Here is a 7,429-nt window from a genome sequence, read left to right on the forward strand (position 1 = left end):
CCCCACCCCCTCCCTGCGCAGCAGACAAGGGGAGGGGTTTATGAGGGCAGTTGTAAAAATATTCATCTGGGCAACAAACGTCCCCGTAGTAAATAAGCCCCTTTGTCCCTAAGTAGCAGATTATTTCAGTTCAGAAGAGACACAAATCTTGTCTTGAAACGTCCGTTTGTACTGACTTGGAGTTCAGTGGTGGACGTGGCCCCAGATATTCTCCTTCCTAAGGACTTTATCTGACTGCCATTTTATCTGTTAAATTTGAAGGTCGTTTTATCTTGCCGTATCACCTTCATGGGCTGCCACTAGATTGGGGAAGACAATCAGGATATTAATGAGATTAAGGGGCCTGGCCTTCAGAGCATTCTGCCAGCAACCTTCCCCGGATAGGGGACCAACCCTGGCCTGCATACAAAGAAAGCCTGCTGCTGGGCTGGCGGGGCTCCCACCCTCTGCACAAAGGGGCCAGGAGATACTGGAGTCCTATCACTGTAAGCATCCTATTGGCCATGCCTAATCCCCCTGAAGGACCCTTAGAGGATTCAAGGACTCCTTGTTGCCTCCAGTTAGCTCAGAAGGAAGGAAGCTGCCTGCGAGCACAGAGCCCTGGCCTGCAGGTAATGGGAGAAGTGCCCTTGGAATCTGTTTGTTGAAGGTTTGATGGGAAGTGACAGGAACTTGGAGAGAATTAAACACTGAAGGTGTAAAGAGAGGCAGAAATTTGTGCAAGGGTCTTTGCAGCTAATTGCTTGATGGGAAGGCATAAGATTGGGCCTTATGCCTCTGCCCACTTTTCAAGAAGAACAAACAGAAATGGAGAAGGAAAAAATGTGTGTGTGTGTATGAATGAATGAAACATAGCCCCAAAATAAAATAAAATGAAGCATTCAATTGTGGTTATCATCCTAGCTGTTCATAAGAACTCTAGTGTAGCGGTTGACAAACTATTTTTTTGTAAAGAGCCAGATAGTAAATATTTTAGGTTGTTGTTGTTGTTGTTGTTTTTTGTTAATCCTCACCAAGGATATTTTTCCCCATTAATTTTTAGATAGAGGGGAAGGGAGGGGGAGAGAGAAACATTGATGTGCGAGAGACACATTGATTGGTTGCCTCCCACACACACTCCCACCAGGCCTGGGATTGAGCCTGCAACCAAGGTATGTGCCCTTGACTGGAATTGAACCTGCAACCCTTCGGTCCAAGGGCTGATGTTCTAACCACTGAGCAAACTGGCTAGGGCAATATTTCAGGTTTTCCAGGCCATACTGTCTCTCCTCAACTCTGCCTTTATAGAGTAAAAACAGCCATGGAGCATATGCAAATGAATGCACACGGCTGTCTTCCAAGTAAACTTTATTTACAGAAACGAAAATTTGAATTTTTTTAGAATTTTCACATAACACAAAATCTTCTTTTGATTTTCCCCAACCATTTAAAAATATAAAAACTATTCTGAGTTCATGGATCATACAAAAACAGGCTGCTTTGGCCTGTGAACCCAGTTTGCTGACCCATGTTCTAGGACAAGGGTTCCTACACCTTAGTGCACTTTAGAACCAACTGTGGAGCTTCTAAAAATCCCAGTGTGCAGGCCGAACCATAGATGCCCCACCACCAACAACCCCAATGTTTAACATACACTGAAGATACTCTCCAGGGTATCTTTTTGTAAATCCAGTGGCCATAGCAACCAAATCATGGCCTATAGAATACAGAAGCAGGTCTGAATTCCAACCTCAACTTGACCACTTAACTAGCTGTGTGATCCCAAGTCTCTGGGATCTCTGAGCCTCAGTTTCTCAATGTGTCAAGTGGGGACACCCGTTCATGCAGATACTGGAAGGATTTAGTGAGAATATAGGTAAAGCATCCTGGACTTTCATAAATGGTGGCCATTACCATTCCTTGCAGAGCCTGGTTCGTTTTTACTTGCTTTTGCTTTTTGTTGTTTCCTCTTTCCCTCTTCGAGGTTTCTTTCCACCCTAATTTTTAGAGAATTTGAGTATTTCTAACCTTGGTGCTTGCAGCAGACTCGGGCTGGCTCCTGTAGCACGTTGAGCACGAGGCAGTTTCTCATGCTTCCAAGAAGGACTGCGCTGTGACATCCAGATGGCATTTCCAGCGCCGTAGGCATTTAGTGCAAATACACTAACCAGTGCGAGAAAGCTGGGAGGCGCCAAGGATTGTGGTGGGGGACCAGGGCTCGTGAACATGTAGCAGGAGGTCAGGTTCATAAGATGATCCTCAATTTCCTATACATAATAGGGCATTTTTTTCTCCTTTAATTAAAGGAGGTGTGTGTACCCTGCGTGTTCTTATTTAGCCCCGGTAACTTGCAAGTTGGGGGTGTGATGGGGTGTGGTACTTTCCTGGGGGAGGCCAAATCTGAAACACTTAACGGCCTTTGTTCCTAAGAGGGAAGCTCCCCCACGTGTCAGGCAGAGAGCGGTAAGAAGGGGAGGGTGGATGCAATCCCCGCAGTGAACACAGGTAATGAACACAGGAACACAGAATTCCTGAGGGCTGACTTTCTGGAAGTCACTCCCCTCAACCCATGAACATGTGTCTGCTTCAGGCGCCTTCCCACAGCCTCTGCCCTGGCTGCAGCAGCCCCCACAGAAGCACACCTGTGAGTTCAGCCACTGGGGTCCAATAATGAGGCCCAGTCTCTCTGATGCGTTCAGGAGTTCAAGAGTCAAGTTTCTCAGTACAAGTACTGGGCATGTCCTTCCCAAGTTGAAGGAACACCATTCAACCTTTAGTGTTTCATGACTTCCCCAAAGGATGTCTGCATCCCCCAAGGCAAGGTGGTTACAGGCAGTCTCATGTCAGGGCTACACTCAGACGGGTATGTCCAGGTAGCAAGGTGTAGCACCCAAAACAGGCTTGGGCTTGATGTGTGGTTCTGTCACTATCTGGTGGCATGGTGTCAAACAAGTGACTTAATCTTTTTAGGCCTCAGTTTCTTTATCTGTAAAATGGGGGTCACAATACCTACCTCCTGAGGGCTGTTGTAAGGCTTAAATATGGTAAGCCACCCCCAGAGCCAAGTACAGTGCCTGGCAAGGAAGGTGTGATTGGGTTGACTCAGGAGCCCTCAGGGCATTGAGAGGAGGAAGAGCTTGGGTCTCCCTGGGTTCTTGACCAGGGTATGGTTTGCAATTTCTCCCCTGGAAGTTTCCCTTTTCATGAACCCTGCTTGATATTTGCGACATCAGAAACAGTGAAACCCGAGTGGTTCTCAAATCTCCTTCCTAAGCCACATACTAGTAAATGGCATCTGGGGAGCTCATTAAAAATATCCATGGCACCCCCACTCACACATTTGAGAATCAGAATTGGGGGAAGAGGGTCAGGCATGTGAAGTTTCAACAAACTCCCTAAGAGATTTAGATGTAGAGTCAGGGCTGTACATCGCTAGGCTTGATGGAGCAAGAGGGTTCGGAAGGGGTTGGCAGTCACCCTGATGGCCCCTTACTGCACTAGGCAGCTGGGATGAGGGGCCCTGAACTAGGATTCAGGAGACCTGAGTCACTGAGGAGCAGGGGTGACCTTGAGCAAATCACAACATCTCAGGGATTCTGGCAAATGAGGGTGTTGGACCTTTAAGCTCGGACAGGTTCTTATTTGGAGATTGTGTGGAGCATCAAATCTTGGGGCCCAGGACTCTGCTGCTTGAATTAACAGAGGGAGGTTTGCCATTGTGATATTTTATTGTTAAGCTCCTCATCTGTTTCTCTCCCTCCTGCTCTCCCTTGCTCCTTCTCCATTTCAGGAATTGTGTGCTGTTAGAGGCCTTCCACCTTTATTAGGGACCAATAGAGCTTTACAGCACCAGAAGATTGGGTGGGGCCGGTCACAATAAACAGATTTATAATGGGTATAAACGGGACACCTATAACCGCTGGAAGTTAACACTTTCAGGGCCTTTGAGTGGCAGCTTGCCTGCCCATGCCTTTTGGCCCTGCAGGTGCCTCTTCCTGTTGATTGGGATTGGCAGTGAAGTCCAATGAGCTCTTGCTCAGCAAGAGTGGAAAACCTCTGAACAACATCTATTTATGTAACATCAGTTTGCATGATGGGCACAAAATAGGTGCTTAATTTGTCTCAAGATGGAGCCTTCTCCTCCTCCTCCTTGAGAATCCTACTGCAAGGGTTTGCATTCCTACCCGTTTAAAGAAAAAGTAACTTTTATTCTCACTGTGAGGAAGATAGTCCCCGAAGTCTCTGAAAATCTAGCTCAGTACGTATGCATTCCACGTGATAGAATTGTGGGCAATCACGTTCACACGTAAGTGTGAACTCGCTTTCTTCACCACTGTGTCCCCACTCCACAGCCCTGTGCCTGGAACATGATGGACATTCCATATATTTGTGGGATGGAGCTCTATATTATAGAGGGCTTTCTGTCCAGAAGCTTAATACCTGAATCCCCTGTTTTACAATCTGTTATTCAATTTTAGAGTTAAACTGGGCATTTATTATTTAAAGCATACTTTTCTTTTTCTAGGAACAATGTCATTTGCTCTACCTCCATTAATTCTGCTTAATCAAAGTATATGGTTCTAAAAAAAAAAAAACCCTCACCATTAAATGCTACCAGGAAGTTTTTGAAGAACATATTTGTTATTTTTTCTCCCTAATGTTTTACTAGTTTTTACTAGTTTAGATAGTCTACTAGTTTAGCTCTTCTAGTTAGTTTTATGTTCTACTAGGTTAGTTCCTTTTATAATCTCTTGGGCAAGAAAAGAGCTAGAACAGCTCTTCCTGAGTTTCTATTGAGCGAACTGAGATTTAGAAAAGGGACTGGACTTTTTGCAAATCAGTCATTTAGAAAAACAGAAAGGAAACTGCCCAGCTCTAGGCAGCTACCGGTTCTCTGGGGTGCTCCCTGAGCACTTCACTGGTGCTCCTCCTCAATGGAAGTCAGTAGTCATCCACCTTCAGAGTCTCAGTGCCCAGCATCTGGTGCTCCCTGGGCCCAGCATCCATGAGCTGGTGATCAGTGGCTGTCTGTCATGATGATGGTGATGATGATGACGATAATGATGCTGATGGCACTGCCCTCACCAACAGTGATGAAGAGGCCGGGGTCTGGCCAGGCGAACCCCCTTAACAAGGCAGCTCTGACACTTGCCAGGCCTCAAAGGATCTTCTCTCTCGGTGTCACTTCCCAGTAGGGTCCTGCTTATGAATAGGTCGCAGTGGAAAAAGTCTCTTTTCTAAGGCAATTTTATTATCCCTTTAGTCACAATACAGATGTCTGTTTATAGGACCTGACTTTTGTGTGGACACCCAGTGGCTCAGTCTGCTGATGGCTTTATAACCTTCTCCCCTGTTGCCCAGACCCACAAGAAGCATCATCATTCTCCTCATCAGCCAAGCCCAGGGCCTTTGTTGCAGCCACATTGCCCCTGCCTGCAAAGGCAGCCTCTTGGAAAAGAGACCCGAGGAGCCAGGCTATAGCAGGGCTCTGTTTGTCCCCACAGCCATAGGCCTAACGATGGTCACCGTTAACCCTTCCTAGTTTTACTCTAGATTCCTTTGGAGAAAAGGGCATTTAAGTCGCTCCTTAATTGATGATCCTTATCCCCAAATCGACCCAGGGGACCTAAGACTGGATTCTAACATGATGGGTCTAAATTTGAGGTCCCCACCTGTAGCCTAAAACCTTTAGAAAAGGTAAAGCTGTGCTCATGGAAGCACCCATTCGCATGCCCCTGACAGCATCCTAGGTAACTAATGGGTGCTATGAGTAGGCCCCAAGAAGTAGAGAATGGGTGAGGTCCTCGAAGACATCCCATCGGCCCCTTCTTACACTACATAAAGCACTGTCCAAAATGCAGGTGTGAAAAGGAAGTCCTGCTGTGTCACACTTACTCCTCAGCACACCCACCTCCCATCTTCATGAAATTGCCCAAATGTGTCCATACTACTTTTTCATTGTGATTAGATTTTAATCTTGCTTTCTCCTTCTCTCTTCCCCGCCCCCCTTCCTCCTTAAAAACGCATGCCTCTCCCTAACCTCAGAAAAACCAGGAGAATTAGAGGATAAATGTACCCCTATCAGCTCTCCGCTGCTCAAGTCAGACTGCAGATGAAGGGAGTGTGGAGCCCTTAGAGTTGACGCGTAGGCCATTCATCCATCACTTATTCATTCAACAAATACTTCTGAGAGCCTATCACAGGCTAGGCTCTGTACAAGGTGCTGAGGCCCTGCCCTCATTGGACTTATATTCATTCCAATGAGAGATACAGCCACCAAGAAAAAAGTAAACAAATAAAATAGTTTCAAACTATCTTGAACTATAGACGTCTCAACCTATCTGGAGTCAATTTGGGGCTTGTGGGGAAGAGGGAGAAGGGTCAGCTGCGAAGTACCGCTGACTTGTGGGAGACCCTTAGGGAGAGGTAGTGAAAATCACCTCCTCCTCTTCGAACCTCGGCTCTCCACCCAGTCACATGAGCACCTACCTGTGACACGCTGAGAAGCAGACTGTGTAAAACACTCCCATATGTGAGGACTTCTCAAGTTCTTAAATGCCAGCCTGGCTTCTCTCCCCGGAAGCCTGGGTCTCTGGGCTGAAGTGTCCATTGCAAACCCTCTGACGTTTGTGGTGGCTGGTGGAGCTGGTGGGGAGGACAGGCGGCGTTTGTGTCCCTTCTACCTTCCCACAGGTGCACCGTGTACATTAGCTTCTGTTCTCAGCCAAGATGCTTTTGATGGAAGACTTTTTTTCTTTTCTTCTCTTGGTTACATTTGCTTTGATTTTTATAAGAAAACCAGTTTGTGGGCTTCCCTTAAGTATCACTCCACTTTTCCTCCTTGAGTTCAAGAATGTTTACCATCTCTGTAGGCCTGTCTGTGTTTCTCCTCTTATGAATTGGGCTCCTAACTAAGCCACCTCAGGTAGAAAGACATCTGGAATTGAAGCCAGCCCAGTGTTTAAATTACTTTCATCTTGCATCAGCTTTTTCCTCCCAGGAATTTCAGATTTTTAAACTCTTTGCACACATTCTTTATTCCTGCAGAGGCAGTCATATTAATAAGAACTGGCAATAGTCTTGTCTTATCAATGAGGAAACTGAGGCAGCAATGCTAACTCATTTGAGAGCCTTCATTGCTGGAGTTTCAGTCTCGAGCCAGGGAATGGTTCACATTCTTTTATTCCAAATGTGTGTCTCAGAAGTTCACCAGACGGAGTCGTTCCTGTCTCTGCCTCTCTCCTCAAGAAAGTGATGCTTCTTTGCAAAAAGAGGGAGTGGATTTCTAAGGACACAGTGCTGGGCCCATCAAGACTGGCTGGTTCCTCTGGGTCCCCTCCCCAACCCTTTTAGGAAAGACAGCTCTGTCTACCCATAATTGATGGACACAGTTGTTCCCTTTTTGGAAGAGCTTTCTCCTTTGCATGATCCCTCCTGCTGGAGTTTAATT

At 46.4% G+C, this 7,429-nt stretch overlaps 1 protein-coding gene across 7 annotated transcripts in view; it reads left to right on the forward strand.

Annotated features, from left to right (window-relative positions):
- HNF1B (HNF1 homeobox B) overlaps nucleotides 1-7,429 on the forward strand; it is a 52,655-nt gene that overhangs the window by 16,924 nt on the left and 28,302 nt on the right. The gene's annotated exons all lie outside the window — the stretch shown is intronic.

Source organism: Myotis brandtii, unplaced genomic scaffold, assembly GCF_000412655.1.
Source record: "Myotis brandtii unplaced genomic scaffold, ASM41265v1 scaffold120, whole genome shotgun sequence".
NCBI lineage: Eukaryota > Metazoa > Chordata > Mammalia > Chiroptera > Vespertilionidae > Myotis > Myotis brandtii.